Source organism: Panulirus ornatus, chromosome 52 (genome assembly GCF_036320965.1).
Source record: "Panulirus ornatus isolate Po-2019 chromosome 52, ASM3632096v1, whole genome shotgun sequence".
NCBI lineage: Eukaryota > Metazoa > Arthropoda > Malacostraca > Decapoda > Palinuridae > Panulirus > Panulirus ornatus.
Window position 1 is genome coordinate 3,887,594 of NC_092275.1, and position 22,003 is coordinate 3,909,596.

The 22,003-nt window shown below is 41.6% G+C and overlaps 1 protein-coding gene and 1 pseudogene across 1 annotated transcript in view; both read right to left on the reverse strand.

The window, feature by feature from the left end:
- LOC139764960 (intermembrane lipid transfer protein VPS13A-like) overlaps window positions 1-22,003 on the reverse strand; it is a 1,504,808-nt gene that overhangs the window by 1,393,977 nt on the left and 88,828 nt on the right.
- The window catches only part of LOC139764961 (cystathionine gamma-lyase pseudogene), a 91,337-nt pseudogene continuing 86,213 nt past the window's right edge, over window positions 16,880-22,003 (reverse strand).

A 22,003-nucleotide genomic window follows, 5' to 3' on the forward strand; every position in this document is an offset into this window, starting at 1 on the left:
GGTGAAAGTTCTGGGAGCATTGAAAAATGTGTGGAAGGCAAGAACGTTATCTCAGAAAGCAAAAATGGGTATGTTTGAAGGAATAGTGGTTCCAACAATGTTATATGGTTGTGAGGCAAGGGCTATAGATAGAGTTGTGTGGAGGGGGTGGATGTGCTGGAAATCAGATGTTTGAGGACAAATTGCAGTGTGAGGTGGTTCGATCGAGTAAGTAATGAAAGGGTAAGAGAGATGTGTGGAAATAAAAAAAAGTGTGGTTGAGAGAGCAGAAGAGGGTGTTTTGAAATGGTTTGGTCACATCGAGAGAATGAGTGAGGAAAGACTGACAAACAGGATATATGGTCACATCGATCACATCGAGAGAATGAGTGAGGAAAGATTGACAAACAGGATATATGTGTCAGAGGTGGAAGGAACGAGGAGAAGTGGGAGACCAAATTGGAGGTGGAACGATAGAGTGAAAAAGATTTTGAGTGATCGGGGCCTGAATATGCAGGAGGGTGAAAGGCGCGCAAGGAATAGAGTGAACTGGAACAATGTGGTATACAAGGGTCGACGTGCTGTCAATGGATTGAACCAGGGCATGTGAAGCATCTGGGGTAAAGTATGGAAAGTTTTGTGGGGCCTGGATGTGGAAAGGGAGCTGTGGTTTCGGTGCATTATACATAACAACTAGAGACTGAGTGTGAACAAATGTGGCCTTTGTTGTCTTTTCCTAGCGCTAACTCGTGCACATGCGGGGTGAGGGGGTTGTCATTTCATGTGTGGCACGATGGCGACTGGAATGAATAAGGGCAGACAGTATGAATTATGTACAGGTGTATATATGTATATGTTTGTGTATGTATATCTATGTATGCATTGAGATGTATAGGTATGTACATGTGTGTATGTGGACGTGTATGTGGGTGGATTGGGCCATCCTTTTGTCTGTTTCCTTGCACCACCTCGCTAACGCGGGAGATAGCGACAAAGTATAATAATAATAAGAAATAAAAAATGCAATATAAGCATATTGTGCATAAAAGCAGTAACAGTGGAGACCTTTGTATCTATAGACAAATCAAATTAGCGAGCACAGTGTAAAAGTGAGAAGTCCTTTTACGTTCATGTTTTACATAAACACACACTGGACATAGGTTAATGATGAGAGGCAAGAAAAAGCTGCATAGGGAGTGTATCTACATGATCTAACCAACTGAACTGGGAATAGAATAATGACAATAGACAGAGTCTAACATTATGCAGTGAGGTTCAGTGCAGCAAAAAAAAAAAAAAAAAAAAAAAGCTTTCACATCAGTGCAGCCAATACCTGAAATTCCAATTACAAGGAACAAAAAAGGGTGCAGCATAATATTGAAACCCACTCAGCTGAAGAGCATGACCCAGTCTCTTCATTAAAGGAAAGATATGAAGAGTGAAGTAAACATTAAATATCATAAGTGAAAAACTTGAATCTAAGAAATAAATTAATAGGATACTGTTTTCAAGCCAAATATTGAGTGGTATAATATTAAGTCCTGCTGCACTGTGTGGTCACCAGTTAAGATGGAAATAAGCAAATCTGGGGGAATACAGAAACACTTTAAAAGCATCACTGATGCACTAGAGCATATAAATTACCAAGACCAATTGCTAAAGATCTTAAACTCAATAGTTTAGAATGAAGAGAGAGGTGGATGGTAATACCATATATGTTGGGCAGCAATGTTTTAAACCTAAAGTAACTCAGCAAGATATATCCAGAACCATTAAATCTGGTGGATTACCAGTAAACATACTGAAATAACACCACACAAAAATATACGAGTGCCAGATAAATAAATGGAATGTTATTTTATGTAAAACCAAGAATTACAAAACATACTTAGATGAATACAGGAATATTCAAAAGATTAGACACATGTCTGATGATAATGCCAGATGAACCTTGTAAAGATACTTATGCCAAGGAAGTAACCACTGAGAAAACCAGACTTATTCTACATATGACACATGGTAAATAGAAGAGTGATGGTAGAGAGAGATGCTTACTTAATGCAGTACCAGGAGAACCATGAAAAACATGCATGGAGTGACTACATGGAACATCCAAAAGATCATACTCACAGTTCAAGACAATGTCACATGAGCCTTGAATAAATAATTACACCAAAGGAGTAGCTGCTTAAGAAACAGCATTATTCAACAAGCAAGACATGTAGTGAGCATTGCAATGATAGTTAAGAAAAACTGTTATCACATGAGCAAGACAAATGGGGAGTGCTATGCACTAGCCCCGAAATCATGGCAAAATCTCATCATAGGTATACTCGCATACAGTTAGGATGATCATCTGAGCAGAAGAGTGCTTGTCTCAAAGCCCAAATCATCCAGTACATTACTCTTATTCCTTACGGTGGCTTTTCATTTGATTAAAAACTGACCACAAACATTGCCACTATTACAGAACACGTATAACTCCAAACAGTTCAGTGAGAAATTAAGATTCTCAAATATGTTGATATGAGAGACTTCTGATAACTGTTTCTTTCCTTAAACCTCAAAGCTTTGGTGTTCTCTACTTTCTCATGTCTTTCCCAATAACTATGACCTGGCACTTTTTAAAAGACAAGTTTTTCACTTCTCTCTTTTTTCTCCATTTCATAATCCTCTCTATATTTCAATGATATGGACTTTTGTCCATGACTTAAGCTTCCAACATAAAAAAAAAAATCTATCCACCTATATTCTTTAAATCTGTTCAGTTCATCCCACTTTTTTGAGAGAGAGATGTGATCATGTTGACTGTAGACATTAGGTTTGAGATAAAGGGTTTTCCATTACATGTAATCGATGTCATATGTCATTTCCCTATTAGGGGCAATTGTAGCCTAACTGTTAGCATTCTCGAGTATCACACAAAAGGTCCTGGATTCGAATCCTGGATGTTGGAGGGTATTATGTGTTCTAGGAAAAAGCACATTCATGTGCACTATAATTGTGTAAATGCACCTTCGCATTTGTAAATTAAGGTTGTGTAAAATGCTAACTGCTGGTAATGTGAACCTAATGGGATTTGGCTAGTGAAGACCCCATAGCTCATGGATGTGAAATGAAGGGTATTCAATTGCATGTAATCAAATCATCATTTCCTGATTAGGGGTTATCATAGCCTAGCTTTTATGTTCCCGAATACCATGCAAAAGGTCCTGAGTTCAAATTCTGGCTGCTGTAGGGTACTATCTGATCATACATATATTCTATTTATTTATTCATTATACTGATGATACAGTGCTGGTGGCTGATTCGGGTTAGAAACTGCAGAAGTTGGTGACTAAGTTTGGCAAAGTGTGTGAAAGAAAACTGAAAGTAAATGTGAATAAGAGCAAGGTTATCAGGTTCAGTAGGGGTGAGGGACAAGTTAATTGCGAGGTAAGTTTGAATGGAGAAAAACTGGAGGAAGTGAAGTGTTTTAGATATCTGGGAGTGGGCTTGACAGTGGATAGAACCATGGAATTGGAAGTAAGTCACAGGTTTGGGGAGGGGGCGAAGGTTCTGGAAGCATTGAAAAATGTGTGGAAGGCGAGAACATTATCTTGGAGAGCAAAAGTGTGGATGTTTGGGGGAATAGTGGTTCCAACAATGTTATATGGTTGCAAGGCATGGGCTATAGATAGGGTTGTGCAGAGGAGGGTGGATGTGTTGGAAATCAAATGTTTGAGGATAATATGTGGCGTGAAGTGGTTTGATTGAGTAAGTAATGAAAGGGTAAGAGAGATGTGCGGTAATAAAAAGAGTGCGGTTGCGAGAGCAGAAGAGGGTGTGTTGAAATGGTTTGAATACATGGAGAGAATGAGTGAGGAAAGGTTGACAAAGAAAACATGTGTGAGAGGTGGATGAAACAAGGAGAAGCAGAAGACCAATTTGGAGGTGGAAGGATGGAGTGAAAAAGTTTTGAGCAATTGTGCCTGGACATATGGGAGGTTGAAAGCCGTGCAAGGAATAGAGTGAATTGGAATGATGTGGTATACCGAGGTTGACATGCTGTCAATGGACTGAACCAGGGCATGTGAAGTGTCTGGAGTAAACTATGGAAAGGTCTGTGGGGCCTGGATGTGGAAAGGGAGCTGTGGTTTTGGTACATTACACATGACAGCTAGAGACTGAGTGCAAACTAATGTGGCCTTTTTTTGTCTTTTCGTGGCACTACCTCTTGGGGGGGGGAATGCTATTTCATGTGTGGCAGGGTGGCAACAGGAATGGCTGAAGGCAGCAAGTATGAATATATAAATGTGTATATATGTATATGTCTATGTATATATACGTTGAATTGTATATGTACATATATGTGCATGTGTGGGCATTTATGTACATACATGTGTAGGTGGGTGGGTTGGGCCATTCCTTGTCTGTTTCTTTGCGCTACCTTGTTAATGCAGGAGACACTGATTAAGTATGATAAAAATGAATAAATAAAATGTATATGATACATAATCACTGTTTCCCACATCAGTGAGGTAGTGCCAGAAAACAGACAAAGAATGGCCCATCAACTCATATAAACATATATGCATAAACGTCCACATACAGACATATACAAACAGATACATATCAACATATTCATACAAAAACATACACTTATGCAGACATTACATACATACACATGTACAGATTTACACTTCCTTGCTTTCATCCATTCCTGTTGCTACCCTGCCACACAGGAAAACACCATCACTATCCCCTGCTTTTGCGAGGCAGTGCCAGGAATACAGACAAAAAAAGGCCACATTCGTTCACACTCAGTCTCTACCTGTCATGTGTAATACACCGAAACCACAGCTCCCTATGTGGCCAAATCCAGGCCCCACACACCTTTCCATGCTACACATGCCCATGTTCAGTCCACTGACAGCACTTCAACCCCAGTATACCATATACTTTCAATTCACCCTCCTGTATGTTCAGGCCTTGATCACTCAAAATCTTTTCCACTCCATCCTTCCACATCCAATTTGGTCTCCCACTTCTCCTTGTTCCCTCCATCTTTAACAAGTATATCCTCTTTGTCAGTATTTCCTTACTCATTCTCTCCATATGTACAAGCCATTTCAACACGCCCTTTTATGTGCTCTCAACCATAATCTTTTTATTTCCACACATATCTCTTACCCTTACATCACTTACTCGATCAAACCACCTCACACCAAATATCCTCATCGAACATTTCATTTCCAACACGTCTACCCTCCTCCGTACAACACTGTCTATATCACAAGCCTCACAACCATATAACATTGTTGGGACTACTATTCCTTCAAACATAACAGTTTTTGCTCTCTGAGGTAACGTTCTTTTCTTCCATACATTCTTCATTGCTCCCAGAACCTTCACCTCCTCCCCCACCCTGCAGACGAGGTAGCGCTAGGAAAAGACAACAAAGGCCATATTCGAACACAGTCTCTAGCTGTCATGTATAATGCACCAAAACCGCAGCTACCTTTCCACATCCAGGCCCCACAAAACTTTCCATAGTTTACCCCATATGCTTCACATGCCCTGGTTCAATCCACTGACAGCACGTCGACCCCGGTATACCACATCATTCTATTTCACTATATTCCTTGCATGCCTTTCACCCTCCTGCATGTTCAGGCCCCGATCACTCAAAATCTTTTTCACTCCATCTTTCCACCTCCAATTTGGTCACCCACTTCTCGTTCCCTCCACCTCTGACACATATATCCTCTTCATCAATCTTTCCTCACTCATTCTCTCCATGTGACCAAACCATTTCAAAACACCCTCTTCTGCTCTCTCAACCACAATTTTTTTATTTCCACACATCTCTATTACCATTTTCATTACTTACTCGATCAAACCACCTCACACTGCATATTGTCCTCAAACATCTCAATTCCAGCACATGCATCCTCCTCCGCACAATTCTATCTATAGCCCACGCCTCGCAACCATATAAAATTGTTGGAACCACTATTCCTTCAAACATACCCATTTTTACTTTCTGAGATAACGTTCTCGCCTTCCACACATTTTTCAACGCTCCCAGAACTTTCGTCCCCTCCTCCACCCTATGACTCGCTTCCGCTTCCATGGTTCCATCTGCTGCCAAATCCACTCCCAGATATCTAAAACACCTCACTTCCTCCAGTTATTCTCCATTCAAACTTACCTTCCTTTTGACTTGTCCCTCAACCCTACTGTACCTAATAACCTTGCTCTTGTTCACATTTACTCTCAGCTTTCTTCTTTTCCACACTTTACCAAACTCAGTCACCAGCTTCTGCAGTTTCTCACCCAAATCAGCCACCAGCGCTGTATAATCAGCGAACAGCAACTGACTCACTTCCCAAGCTCTCTCATCCACAACAGACTGCATACTTGCCTCTCTTTCCAAAACTCTTGCATTCACCTCCCTAACAACCCCATCCATAAACAAATTAAACAAACATAGAGACATCACGCACCCCTGCCGCAAACCAACCAGTCACCAATACAGTCACCCCCTTTTTTAATAAATTCCACTGCAATACCATCCAAACTGCTGCCTTGCCAACTTTCATCTTCAACAAAGCTTTTACTAACTCTTCTCTGTTTACAAAATCATTCTCCCTAACCCTCTCACTTCGCACACCAACTTGACCAAGACACCCTATATCTGCCACTCTATCATCAAATACATTCAACAAACCTTCAAAATACTCACTCCATCTCCTTCTCACATCACCACTACTTGTTATCACCTTCCCATTAGCCCCCTTCACTGATGTTCCCATTTCTTCCCATGTCTTACGCACTTTATTTACCTCCTTCCAAAACATCTTTTCATTCTCCCTAAAATCTAATGATACTCTCTCACCCCAACTCTCATATTGCCCTCTTTTTCACCTCTTGCACCTTTCTCTTGACCTCCTGCCTCTTTCTTTCAAACGTCTCCCAGTCATTTGTATTATCTCCCCACAAAAATCGTCCAAATGCCTCTCTCTTCTCTTTCACTAATAATCTTACTTCTTCATCCCACCACTCATTACCTTTTCTAATCTGCCCACCTTCCATGCTTCTCATGCCAAAAGCATCTTTTGCGCAAGCCATCACTACTCCACTAAATACATCCCATTCCTCCCCGACTCCCCTTACGTCCTTTGACCTCACCTTTTTCCATTCTGTACTCAGTCTCTCCAGGTACTTCCTCACACAAGTCTCCTTCCCAAGCTTACTTATTCTCACCACTCTCTTCACCCCAATATTCTCTCTTCTTTTCTGAAAACCTCTATAAATCTTAATCTTCACCTCCACAAGATAATGATCAGACATCCCTCTAGTTGCACCTCTCAGCACATTAACATCTAAAAGTCTCTCTTTCGCGCGCCTATCAATTAACCCATAATCCAATAACGCTCTCTGGCCATCTCTCATACTTACATACGTATACTTATGTTATATCTCTTTTTAAACCAGGTATTCCCAATCATCAGTCCTTTTTCAGGACATAAATCTACAAGCTCTTCACCATTTCCATTTACAACACTGAACATTCCATGTACACCAATTATTCCCTCAACTGCCACATTACTCACATTTGCATTCAAATCACCCATCACTATAACCCGGTCTCGTGCATCAAAACTACTAACACACTCATTCAGCTGCTCCCAAAACACTTGCCTCTCATGATCTTTCCTCTCATGCCCAGGTGCATATGCACCAATAATCACCCATCTCTCTCCATCAACTTTCAGTTTTACCCATATCAATCTACAGTTTACTTTCTTACACTATTGCATACTTTCACCACTCCTGTTACAGGAGTAGTGCTACTCCTTCCCCTGCTCTTGTCCTCTCACTAACCCCTGACTTTACTCCCAAGACATTTCCAAACCACTCTTCCCCTTTACCCTTGAGCTTCATTTCACTCAGAGCCAAAACATCCAAGTTCCTTTCCTTAAACATGTTACCTATCTCTCCTTTTTTCTCATCTTGGTTACATCCACACGCGCTTAGACACCCCAATCTGAGCCTTCGAGGAAGATGAGCACTCCCCGTGTGACTCCTTCTGTTTCCCTTTTTAAAAAGTTAAAATACAAGGGAGGGGGGGTTTCTACCCCACACTCCCATCCCCTTTAGTCGCCTTCTACAACACGTAAGGGATGCGTGGGAAGTATTCTTTCTCCCCTATCCCCAGTGATATACATTTATTCATTTTTTTATTCATTTATATATTTATTCATTTATCCCCTTGAAGAATGGGATGTATTTAGGGAAGCAGTGATGGCTTGCGCAAAAGATGCTTGTGGCATGAGAAGCGTGGGAGGTGAGTTGATTAGAAAGGGTAGTGAGTGGTGGGATGAAGAAGTAAGATTATTCGTGAAAGAGAAGAGAGAGGCATTTGGACAATTTTTGCAGGGAAAAAATGCAACTGAATGGGAGATGTATACAAGAAAGAGGCAGGAGGTCAAGAGAAAGGTGCAAGAGGTGAAAAAGAGTGCAAATGAGAGTTGGGGTGAGAGAGTATCATTAGATTTTAGGGAGAATAAAGAGATGTTTTGGAAGGAGGTAAATAAAGTGCATAAGACAAGGGAGCAAATGGGAACTTCAGTGAAGGGGGCTAATGGGGAGATGGTAACAAGTAGTGGTGATGTGAGAAGGAGATGGGGTGAGTATTTTGAAGGTTTGTTGAATGTGTTTGATGATAGAGTGGCAGATATAGGGTGTTTAGGTCGAGGTGGTGTGGAAAGTGAGAGGGTTAGGGAAAATGATTTGGTAAACAGAGAAGAGGTAGTAAAAGCTTTGCTTAAAATGAAAGCCGGCAAGGCAGCAGGTTTGGATGGTATTGCAGTGGAATTTATTAAAAAAGGGGGTGACTGTAATGTTGACTGGTTGATAAGGTTATTTAATGTATGTATGATTCACGGTGAGGTGCCTGAGGATTGGCGGAATGCTTGCATAGTGCCATTGTACAAAGGCAAAGGGGACAAAGGTGAGTGTTCAAATTACAGAGGTATAAGTTGGTTGAGTATTCCTGGGAAATTATGTGGGAGGGTATTGATTGAGAGGGTGAAGGCATATTCAGAGCATCAGATTGGGGAAGAGCACTGTGGTTTCAGAAGTGGCAGGGATGTGTGGATCAGGTGTTTGCTTTGAAGAATGTATGTGAGAAATACTTAGAAAAGCAAATGGATTTGTATGTAGCATTTATGGATCTGGAGAAGGCAATTGATAGAGTTGATAGAGATGCTCTATGGAAGGTATTAAGAATATATGGTGTGGGAGGAAAGTTGTTAGAAGCAGTGAAAAGTTTTGATCGAGGATGTAAGGCATGTGCATGTGTAGGAAGAGAGGAAAGTGATTGGTTCTCAGTGAATGTAGGTTTGCGGCAGGGGTGTGTGATGTCTCCATGGTTGTTTCATTTGTTTATGGATGGGGTTGTTTGGGAGGTGAATGCAAGAGTTTTGGAAAGAGGGGCAAGTATGAAGTGTGTTGTGGATGAGAGGGCTTGGGAAGTGAATCAGTTGTTGTTCGCTGATGATACAGTGCTGGTGGCTGATTCATGTGAGAAACTGCAGAAGCTGGTGACTGAGTTTGGTAAAGTGTGTGAAAGAAGAAAGTTAAGAGTAAATGTGAATAAGAGCAAGGTTATTAGGTACAGTAGGGTTGAGGGTCAAGTCAATTGGGAGGTAAGTTTGAATAGAGAAAAACTGGAGGAAGTAAAGTGTTTTAGATATCTGGGAGTGGATTTGGCAGCAGATGGAACCATAGAAGTGGAAGTGAATCATAGGGTGGGGGAGGGGGCGAAAATTCTGGGAGCCTTGAAGAATGTTTGGAAGTCGAGAACATTATTTCGGAAAGCAAAAATGGGTATGTTTGAAGTAACAGTGGTTCCAACAACGTTGTATGGTTGCGAGGCATGGGCTATGGATAGAGTTGTGCGCAAGAGGGTGGATGTGCTGGAAATGAGATGTTTGAGGACCGTATGTGGTGTGAGGTGGTTTGATCGAGTAAGTATTGTAAGGGTAAGAGAGATGTGTGGAAATAAAGAGTGTGGTTGAGAGAGCAGAAGAGGGTGTTTTGAAATAGTTTGGTCACATGGAGAGAATGAGTGAGGAAAGATTGACCAAGAGGATATATGTGTCAGAGGTGGAGGGAACGAGGAGAAGTGGGAGACCAAATTGGAGGTGGTAAGATGGAGTGAAAAGGATTTTGAGTGATCGGGGCCTAAACATGCAGGAGGGTGAAAGGCATGCAAGGAATAGAGTGAATTGGAACGATGTGGTATACCGGGGTCGACGTGCTGTCAATGGATTGAACCAGGGCATGTGAAGCGTCTGGGGTAAACCATGGAAAGTTCTGTGGAGCCTGGATGTGGAAAGGGAGCTGTGGTTTCGGTGCATTATTACATGACAGCTAGAGACTGAGTGTGAATGAATGGGGCCTTTGTTGTCTTTTCCTAGTGCTACCTCAAACACATGAGGGGGACGGGGTTGTTATTCAATGTGTGCCAGGTTGGCGATGGGAATAAATGAAGGCAGACAGTATGAATTATGTACATGTGTATATATGTATATGTCTGTGTGTGTATATATGTGTACATTGAGATGTATAGGTTTGTATATTTGAGTGTGTGGATGTGCATGTATATACATGTGTATGTGGGTGAGTTGGCCCATTATTTCGTCTGTTTCCTTGCGCTACCTCGCTAATGCGGGAGACAGCGACAAAGCAAATAAATATTTATTTATTTATTTATTCATTTATTTATTTTGCTTTGTCGCTGTCTCCCGCGTTAGCAAATAAATATTTATTTATTTATTTATCTATTTATTTTGCTTTCTCGCTGTCTCCCGCGTTAGTGAGGTAGCGCAAGAAAACAGACGAAAGAATGGCCCAACCCACCCACATATACATGTATATACATACACGTCCACACATGCAAATATACATACCTATACATCTCAACGTATACACATATATATACACACACAGACATTTACATATATATATATATGTACATTATTCATACTGTCTGCCTTCATTCATTCCCATCACCACCTTGCCACACATGAAATAACAACCCCCTCCCCTCTCATGTGCATGAGGTAGCGCTAGGAAAAGACACCAAAGGCCCATTCGTTCACACTCAGTCTCTCGCTGTCATGTAATAATGGACCGAAATCACAGCTCCCTTTCCACATCTAGGCCCCACAGAACTTTCTATAGCTTACCCCAGATGCTTCACATGCCCTGGTTCAATCCATTGACAGCACGTCGACCCCGGTATACCACATCGTTCCAATTCATTCTATTCCTTTTCACGCCTTTCACCCTCCTGCATGTTTAGGCCCCGATCACTCAAAATCTTTTCCCTCCATATTTACACCTCCAATTTGGTCTCCCACTTCTCCTTGTTCCCTCCACCTCTGACACATATATCCTCTTGGTCAATCTTTCCTCACTCATCCTCTCCATGTGACCAAACCATTTCAAAACACCCTCTTCTGCTCTCTCAACCACACTCTTTTTATTACCACACATCTCTCTTACCCTATTATTACTTACTCGAACAAACCACCTCAAACCACATACTGTCCTCAAACATCTCCTTTCCAGTACATCCACCCTCCTCCCCACAACTCTATAGCCCAAGCCTCACAACCATATAACACTGTTGGAACCACTATTCCTTCAAACATACCCATTTTTGCTTTCTGAGATAATGTTCTCGACTTCCACACAATCTTTAACGCTCCCAGAACTTTCGCCCCCTCCCCCACCCTATGAATCACTTCCGCTTCCATGGTTCCATCCGCTGCCAGATCCACTCCCAGATATCTAAAACACTTTACTTCCTCCAGTTTTTCTCCATTCAAACTTACCTCCCAATTGACTTTTCCCTCAACCCTAATGTACCTAATAACCTTGCTCTTATTCACATTTACTCTTAACTTTCTTCTTTCACACACTTTACCAAACTCAGTCACCAGCTTCTGCAGTTTCTCACACGAATCAGCCACCAGCGCAGCATCATCAGCGAACAACAACTGACTCACTTCCCAAACTCTCTCATCCACAACAGACTTCATACTTGCCCCTCTTTCCAAAACTCTTGCATTTACCTCCCTAACAACCTCAACCATAAACAAATGAAACAACCATGGAGACATCACACACCCCTGCCGTAAACCTATATTCACTGAGAACCAATCACTTTCCTCTCTTCCTACAGGTATGCATGCCTTCCATCCTTGATAAAAACTTTTTACTGCTTCTAACAACTTGCCTTCCACACCATGTATTCTTAATACCTTCCACAGAGCATCTCTATCAACTCTATCATATGCCTTCTCCAGATCCATAAATGCTACATACAAATCCATTTGCTTTTCTAAGTATTTCTCACATACATTATTGAAAGCAAACACTTGATCCACACATCCTCTACCACTTCTGAAACCACAGTGCTCTTCCCCAATCTGATGCTCTGTACATGCCTTCACCCTCTCAATCAATACCCTCCCATATAATTTCCCTGAAATACTCAACAAACCTCTGTAATTTGAGCACTCACTTTTATCCCCTTTGCCTTAGTACAATGGCACTATGCAAGCATTACGCCAATCCTCAGGCACCTCACCATGAGTCATACATACATTAAATAACCTTACCAACCAGTCAACAATACAGTCACCCCCTTTTTTAATAAATTCCACTGCAATACCATCCAAACCCGCTGCCTTGCCGACTTTCATCTTCAACAAAGCTTTTACTACCTCTTCTCTGTTTACCAAATCATTCTCCTTAACCCTCTCACTTTACACACCACCTCGACCAAAACACCCTATATCTGCCACTCTATCATCAAACACATTCAACAAACCTTCAAAATACTCACTCCATCTCCTTCTCACATCACCACTACTTGTTATCACCTCCCCATTAGCCCCCTTCACTGAAGTTCCCATTTGCTCCCTCGTCTTACGCACTTTCTTTACCTCCTTCCAAAACATCTTTTTATTCTCCCTAAAATCTAATGATACTCTCTCACCCCAACTCTCATTTGCCCTCTTTTTCACCTCTTGCACCTTTCTCTTGACCTTCTGTCTCTTTCTTTAATACATCTTCCAGTCATTTGCATCATTTCCCTGCAAAAATCGACCAAATGCCTCTCTCTTCCCTTTCACTAATAATCTTACTTCTTCATCCCACCACTCACTACCCTTTCTAATCTGCCCACCTCCCACACTTCTCATGCCACAAGCATCTTTTGCGCAAGCCACCACTGCTTCCCTAAATACATCTCATTCCTCCCCCACTACCCTTACGTCCTTTGTTCTCACCTTTTTCCATTCTGTACTTAGCCTCTCCTGGTACTTTCTCACCCAAGTCTCCTTCCCAAGCTTACATACTCTCACCACTCTCTTCACTCCAATATTCTCTCTTCTTTTCTGAAAACCTCTACATATCTTCACCTTTGCTTCCCCAAGATAAAGATCAGACATCCCTCCATTTGCACCTCTCAGCACATTAACATCCAAAAGTCTCTTTTCGTGCTCCTATCAATTAACATGTAATCCAATAATGCTCTCTGGCCATCTCTCCTATTTACATACGTATACTTACGTATATCTCTCTTTTTAAACCAGGAATTCCCAATCACCAGTACTTTTTCAGCACATAAATCTACAAGCTCTTCACCATTTCCATTTACAACACTGAACACCCGATGTACACCAATTATTCCCTCAACTACCACATTACTCACCTTTGCATTCAAATCACCCATCACTATAACCCGGTCTCGTGCATCAAAACTACTAACACACTCATTTAGCTGCTCCCAAAACACTTGCCTCTCATGATCTTTCTTCTCATGCCCAGGTGCATATGCACCAATAATCACCCATCTCTCTCCATCAACTTTCAGTTTTACCCATATCAATCTATATATGTGTGTGTGTGTGTGTGTTTGTGTGTGTGTGTGTGTGTGTGTGTGTAATGCACCGAAACCACAGCTCCCTTTCTACATCAAGGCCCCACAAATCTTTCCATGGTTTACCCCCGACACTTCACATGTCCTGGTTCAATCCATTGATAGCACATGACCCTAGTATATCACATCATTCCAATTCACTCTATTCCTTGCACGCCTTTCACCCTTCTGTATGTTCAGGCCCCAATTGCTCAAAATCCTTTTCACTCCATCCTTCAACCTCCCATTTGGTCTCCCACTTCTCATTGTCCCCTCCACCTCTGACACATATGTCCTCTTTGTCAGTCTATCCTCACTCATCCTCTCCATGTGACTAAACCACTTCAGTACAACCTCTTCTGCTCTCTCAACCACATTCTTTTTATTACCACAAATCTCTCTTACCCTTTCATTACTTACTGGATCAAACCAGCTCACACCACATATTGTCCTCAAACATCTCATTTCCAACACATCCACCCTCCTCCGCACAGCCCTATCTATAGCCTATGCCTCACAACCATATAACACTGTTGGAACCACTATTCCTTCAAACATACCCATTTTTGCTCTCCAAGATAACGTTCTCGCCTTCCACACATTCTTCAACACTCCCAGATCCTTCGCCCCCTCCCCCACCCTGTGACTCACTTCAACTTCCTTGGTTCCATCCACTGCCAAATCCAATCCCTGATATCTAAAACATTTCACTTCCTCCAGTTGTTCTCCATTCAAAATTCTCTCTCGATTGACTTGTCTCAAAACCCTACTGAACCTGATAACCTTGATCTTAATCAAGCACCCCCACCACAAACAGAGATTCACTGAGAACCAAACACTTTCCTCTCTTCCTTCTTGTATACATGCCTTGGATCCTCAATAAAAACTTTTCACTGCTTCTAGCAACTTACTTCCCACAACATGTATTCCTAATACTTTCCACAGTGCATCTCTATCAACTGTATCATATCTGTGTATGTATATGTTGAAATTTATATGTATGTATAAGTGCATGTATGGGCTTTTTTTTATATATTCCTGGGAAATTATATGGGAGGGGTATTGATTGAGAGGGTGAAGGCATGTACAGAGTATCAAATTGGGGAAAAGCAGTGTGGTTTCAGTAGTGGTAGAGGATGTGTAGATCAGGTGTTTGCTTTGAAGAATGTGTGTGAGAAATACTTAGAAAAGCAAATAGATTTGTATGTAGCATTTATGGACCTGGAGAAGGAATATGACAGAGTTGATAGAGATGCTCTGTGGAAGGTATTAACAGTATATGGTGTGGGAGGTAAGTTGCTACAAGCAGTGAAAAGTTTTTATTGAGGATGTAAGGAATGTGTACAAATAGGAAGACAGGAAAGTGATTGGTTCTCAGTGAATGTCGGTTTGTGGCAGGGGTGTGTAATGTCACCATGGTTGTTTATTAGTTTATGAATGGGTTTGTTAGGTAAGTGAATGCAAGAGCATTGGAAAGAGGGGCAGGTATGCAGTCTGCTGAGGATGAGAGGGCTTGGAAAGTGAGTCAGTTGTTGTTTGCTGATTATACATGGCTGGTGGCTGATTCGGGTAAGAAACTGCAGAAGCTGGTGACTGAGTTTGGTAAAGTGTGTGAAAGAAGAAAGCTGAGGGTAAATGTGAATAAGAGCAAGGTTATTAGGTACAGTAGGGTTGAGGGACAAGTCAATTGGGAAGTAAGTTTGAATGGAGAAAAACTGGAGGAAGTGAAATGTTTTAGATAACTGGGAGTGGATGTGGCAGCGGATGGAACCATGGAAGCAGAAGTGAGTCACGGGGTGGGGGAGGGGACGAAGGTTCTGGGAATGTTGAAAAATGTGTGGAAGTTGAGAGCATGATCCCGGAAAGCAAAAATGGGTATGATTGAAGGAATAGTGGTTCCAACAATGTTATATGGTTGCAAGGCATGGGCTATAGATAGGGGAGTGCAGAAGAGGCTGGATGTGTTGGAAATGAGATGTGTGAGGACAATATGTGGTGTGAGGTGGTTTGATCGAGTAAGTAATGAAAGGGTAAGAGAGATGTGAGGTAAGAAAAAGAATGTGGTTGAGAGAGCAAAAGAGGGTGTATTGAAATGGTTTGGTCACATGGAGAGAATGAGTGAGAAAAGATTGACAGAGGATATATGTGTCAGTGGTGGAAGGAACGAGGAGAAGTGGGAGACCAAATTGGAGATGGAAGGATGGAGTGAAAAAGATTCTGAGCGATCGGGGCCTGAACATGCAGGAGGGTGTAAGGCATGCAAGGAATAGAGTAAATTGGAACGTTGTGGTATACCAGCGTCAACATGCTGTCAATGAATTGAACCAGGGCATGTGAAGTGTCTGGGGTAAACCATGGAAAGTTTTTTGGGGCCTGGATGTGGAATGGGAGCCGTGGTTTCGGTGCATTATATATGACAACTAGAGACGGAGTGCGAACGAATGTGGCCTTGTTGTCTTTTCCTAGTGCTACCTCATGTGGGTGCGGGGGTAGGAGGTTGTCATTTCGTGTGGCGGGGTGGCGACGGGAATGAATGAAGGTAGCAAGTATGAATTATGTAAATGTGTATATATGTTTATGTCTGCGTATGTATGTATATGTATACGTTGAAATGTATAGGTATGTATATGTGCGTGTGTGGACATGTATGTATATATATGTGTATATGGGTGGGTTGGGCCATTCTTTCATCTGTTTCCCTGCGCTACCTTGCTAATGCAGGAGACAGCGACGAAGTATAATAAATGAAGAGATAAATATCTTTTAAACATATTCACCATTTCCTGCTTTAGCAAGGCACGGTTAAGAACAGATGATTGAGCCTAAGAGGGAAAATTCTCACTTGGCCCCCTTCTCCATTCCTTATTTTGGAACATTTAAAACTGGGAGGGAGGATTCCCAGCCGTTGCTCCCATATCCAAAAATATACTTATGAATAATTGACACATCATTCATGAGACAATAAAATATGTTTAAAAATATCAAATTGAAGAAAACTATGGTGTTTTGAACACAATAAATCTGATATCATGCTATCTTCTCGACATTTATCAGTAACATGCTACAGCAGGAAATGGTGCTGCTGGTACAGTAGGCAGTGAAGCTGCAGGTTCCAAAAATGAAAACTACTTTTGAACTACTGCTTTAGGTGCCTGATCAAGGTTCTGAATGAGATCATCAGTATTCTCTAAGCCACATGAGAGATGTATGAGTCCATCTATAATGCCTAGCTTCTCTCTCATTTCTTTTGGTAGAGATGCATGTGTAATTAACGATGGAAGTTTACATAAGCTTTCATGTCCTCCCAGACTTTTAGCAAGGGTGAACACCTTTAACTAATGAAATAACTTCATAGAGGTTTCTAGTGAGAAGGTAGATCAGGATGTATGACATTATCCAAGCAAGGGTGCTTCTCTAGAAACTTAGCAACTGCTAAACCATTCTTGATGTGTTAGTCCATTCTCAGTGCCAGGGTTTTAAGTGATCGGTTCACCAAGTAACAGTCAAAGGGAGGTGGGACTGGTCCAATGGAATTTTGGAGGAAGTGAAGCTGCTCATGTAGTTCATCCCTATTTGTACAGACAGCTCATATGATGACAAGAGTGGCCATTAACATATCTAGTTACTGAATGCAACACAATATCTGCTTCAAGATCAAGAGGTTGCTGTAGACATGGAGACATAAATGTGTTATCCACAACCAAGAATGCTCCTCCAAGTTCCTTGACAATGGATGCTACAACAGCAATGTCAACAAGCTTCATTGTGGGGTTGGCTCCAGTTTCGGTCTATACCATCTTAGTACTGGGTCTCATGGCCACTGCAATGTTCTTTGGATTAGTAGCATCCACAAAATCTATCTGAATTCCTAACCTTGAAACATGATCCCTAAAATATCTATTTGCACCACCATAAAGGTCAACCATAGCTACAATATGTTCACCAGTAGATGAAATGTGTGCTATTGTGGTGGTGGCAGTCAATCTAGAAGCATTAGTTAGGCCGTGTTCAGCATTTTCTGTTGAAGCTAAACACTTCTCATGACAGGATCTGGTTGGGTTACCAGAACGGCCATATTCATAATGTTTAAATTCTGCAGGAGCATGTTTAAAGGTCGCTGCCATGGAAATTGGTGGAGCAACACCCAAATGACTCTACTGCTCAGGATCACTGCCTACAAGGATGGCCCAGGTTGCAAATGTAGGATCATTCCTCAAAGAGTCAGTCACTATACCTTAAGTTGTTGTTTACTACTCTGACACAAGTGTGTGGAAATCAAATACACTTGACTTCAAAGCTGACTGAAGTGTAAAGTTAAGGAATAAACTCATTTCATTCAGGTTAAATGTACAAGACACCCTCTTTCTTCATATATATGCATATCTTTTTTCTTTTCATACATATTTGCCATTTCCTGTATTTGCGAGGTAACGTCAAGAACAGATGGCTTAGCCTTAGAGGGAATATCCTCAATTGGCCCCGTTCTCTGTTCCTTTTCTTTCTGGAAAAGTAAAAAAAACGGCAGGGGAGGATTTCCAGTCCCCTGCTCCCTCCCCTTTTAATGGCCTCTTATGACACACAGGGAATACGTGGGAAGTATTCTTTCTCTCCCATCCCCAGGGATAATACATACATTTCAATTTTCTAAAAGGGGAAAAAGAAGGAGTCATGTGGGGAATGCTCATCCTCCTTGAAGGCTCAGATTGGGGGTTTCTAAATGTGTGTGGATGTAACCAAGATGAGAAAAAAGGAGAGATAGGTAGTATGTTTGAGGAAACGAACCTGGATGTTTTGACTCTGAGTGAAACAACGCTCAAGGGTAAAGGGGAAGAGTGGTTTGGGAATGTCTTGGGGTAAAGTCTGAGTTTGGTGATAGGACAAGAGCAAAGGAAGGAGTAGCACTACTCCTGAAGCAGGAGTTGTGGGAGTATGTGATAGAGTGTAAGTAAGCAAACTCTAGACTGATATGGGTAAAACTGAAAGAGGATGGATTGAGATGGGTGATTATTGGTGCCTTTGCACCTGGTCATGAGAAGAAAGACCATGAGAGGCAAGAGCTTTGGGAGCAGCTGAGTGAGTGTGTTAGCAGCTTTGATGCACGAGATCAGGTTATAGTGATGGGTGATTTGAATGCAAAGGTGAGTAATGTCGCATTTGAGGGTATAATTGGTGTACATGGGGTGTTTAGTGTTGGAAATAGAAATGGTGAAGAGCTTACATATGTAAGTAGGAGAGATGGCCAAAGAGTTTTACTGGATTATGTGTTAATTGATAGGTGCATGAGAGATTTTTGGAGGATAATGCACAGAGACAGGCAGCTAGAGGGATGTCTGTTCATTATCTTGTGGAGGTGAAGGTGAAGCTTTGTAGAGGTTTTCAGAAAAGAAGAGAAAATGTTGGGGTGAAGAGAGTGGTGAAAGTAAGTGAGCTTGGAAAGAGAGTGGTGAGAGTAAATGAGTTTGGAAAGGAGACTCGTGTGAGAAAGCACCAGGAGAGATTGAATGCATAATGGCAAAAGGTGAGAACGAATGACGTAAGGGGAGTGGGGGAGGAATAGGATGTATTTAGGGAAGGAGTGATGGCTTGCACAAAAGATGCTTGTGGCATGAGAGAGGTGGGAGGTGGTCAGATTAGAAAGGGTAGTGAGTGGTGGGATGAGGAAGTTAGATTGTTAGTGAAAGAGAAGAGAGAGGTGTTTGAATGATTTTTTGCAGGAAAGTCATGCAAATGATTGGGATATGCAAAAAAAAAAAAAAGTGGGAGGAGGTCAAGAGAAAAGTGCAAGAGGTGAAAAAGAGGGCAAATGAGAGTTAGGGTGAGAGAGTATCACTAAATCTTAGAAAGAATAAAAAGATGTTTTGGAAGGAGGTAAATAAAAAGCATAAGACAAGAGAACTAATGGAAAAATCGGTGAAGGGGGATAATGGGGAGGTAACAACAAGTAGTGGTGAAGTGAGAAGGAGATGGAGTATTTTGAAGGTTTTTGAATGTGTTTGATGAAAGAGTGGCAGATATAGGGTGTTTTGGTCGAGGTGGTGTGCAAAGGGTGAGGCTCAGGGAGAATGGTTTGGTAAACAGAGAAGTTGTAGTGAAAGCTTTGCAGAAGATGAAATCTGGCAAGGCGGCAGGTATGGATGGTATTGCAGTGGAATTTATTAAAAAAGGGGTGACTGTGTTGTGCATTGGTTGGTAAGGATATTCAGTGTATATATGGTTCATGGTGAAATGCCTGAGGATTGCTGGAATGCATGCATAGTGCCATTGTACAAAGGCAAAGGGGATGAAGGTGAATATTCAGATTACAGAGGTATAAGTTTGTTGAGTATTCTTGGGAAATTATATGGGAGGGTATTAATTGAGAGGGAAATTAATTGAGAGCATCAGATTGGGGAGGAGCAGTGTGGTTTCAGAAGTGGTAGAGGATGTGTGGATCAGGTGTTTGCTTTGAAGAATGTATGTGAGAAATACTTAGAAAAAGAGATGGATTTGTATGTAGCATTTATGGATCTGGAGAAGGCATATGATAGGGTTGACAGAGATGGTTTGTGGAAGGTATTAAGAGTGTAAGGTATGGGAGGTAAGTTGCTAGAAGCAGTGAAAAGTTTTTACTAAGGAAGTAAGGCATGTGTATGAGTAGGAAGAAAGAAAAGTGATTGGTTCCCGGTGAATGTCGGTTTGTGGCAGGGATGAATGATGTCTCCATAGTTGTTAAATTTGTTTATGGATGGGTGGCTAGGGAGGTGAATGCAAGAATTCTGGATAGAGGAGCAAGTATATAGTCTGTTGTGGATGAGAGGGCTTGGGAAGTGAGTCAGTTGTTCACTGATGATACAGTGCTGGTGGCTGAATCAGGTGAGAAACTGCAGAGGTAGGTGATTGAGTTTGGTAAAGTGTGTGAAAGAAGAAAGCTGAGAGTAAATGTAAGTAAGAGCAAGGCTATTAGGTTCAGTAGGGATGAGGGACAAGTTAACTGGGAGGTGAGTTTGAATGGAGAAAAACTGGAGGAAGTGAAGTGTTTTAGACATCTGGGAGTGGATTTAGCTGCGGGTGGAACCATGGACGCAGAATTGAGTCACAGGGTGGGGGAGGGGGCGAAGGTTTTGGGAGCACTGAAGAATGTGTGGAAAGCGAGAACGTTATCTCAGAGAGCAAAAATGGGTGTTTGAAGGAATAGTGGTTCCAACAATGTTATATGGTTGTGAGGCATGGGCTATATATATAGGGTTCAGCAGAGAAGGGTGGATGTGTTGGAAATGAAATGTTTTAGGACAACATGTGGTGTGAGGTGGTTTGATTGAGTAAGTAATGAAAGGGTAAGAGATATGTGTGGTAATAAAAAGAGTGTGGTTGAGAGAGCAGAAGAGGTGTGTGTTGAAATGGTTTGGACACATGGAGAGAATCAGTGAGAAAAGATTAGGCATGCAAGGAATAGAGTGAATTGAAACGATGTGGTATACCAGGGTCGACATGCTGTCAATGGATTGAACCAGGGCATGTGAAACATCTAGAGTAAACCATGGAAAGGTCTGTGGGGCCTGGATGTGGAAAGGAAGCTTTGATTTCGATGCATTACATACGACAGCTGGAGACTGAGTGTGAACGAAAATGGCCTTTGTTGTCTTTTCCTGATGCTAACTTGCTGGGGAGGTGGCGGGATGCTATTCCATGTGTGGCGGGGTGGCGACAGGAATGGATGAAGGCAAGAAGAATGAATATGTACATGTGTATATATGTATATATCTCTGTATGTATATCTATGTATCTGTTGAAATGTATATGTATGTATATATGTGTGTATGGGTGTCTATGTATATACGTGTGTATGTGGGCGGGTTGAGGCATTCTTCATCTGTTTCCTTACACTATCTCGCTGATGTGGGAGATGGCGATTAAGTATAATGATAACAATAGTAATAATAATCTTAATAATAATAATAATAATAATAATAATAATAATAATAATAATAATAATAATAATAATAAGTAGTGGTGATGTGAGAAGGAGATGGAGTGAGTATTTTGAAGGTTTGTTGAAGGTGT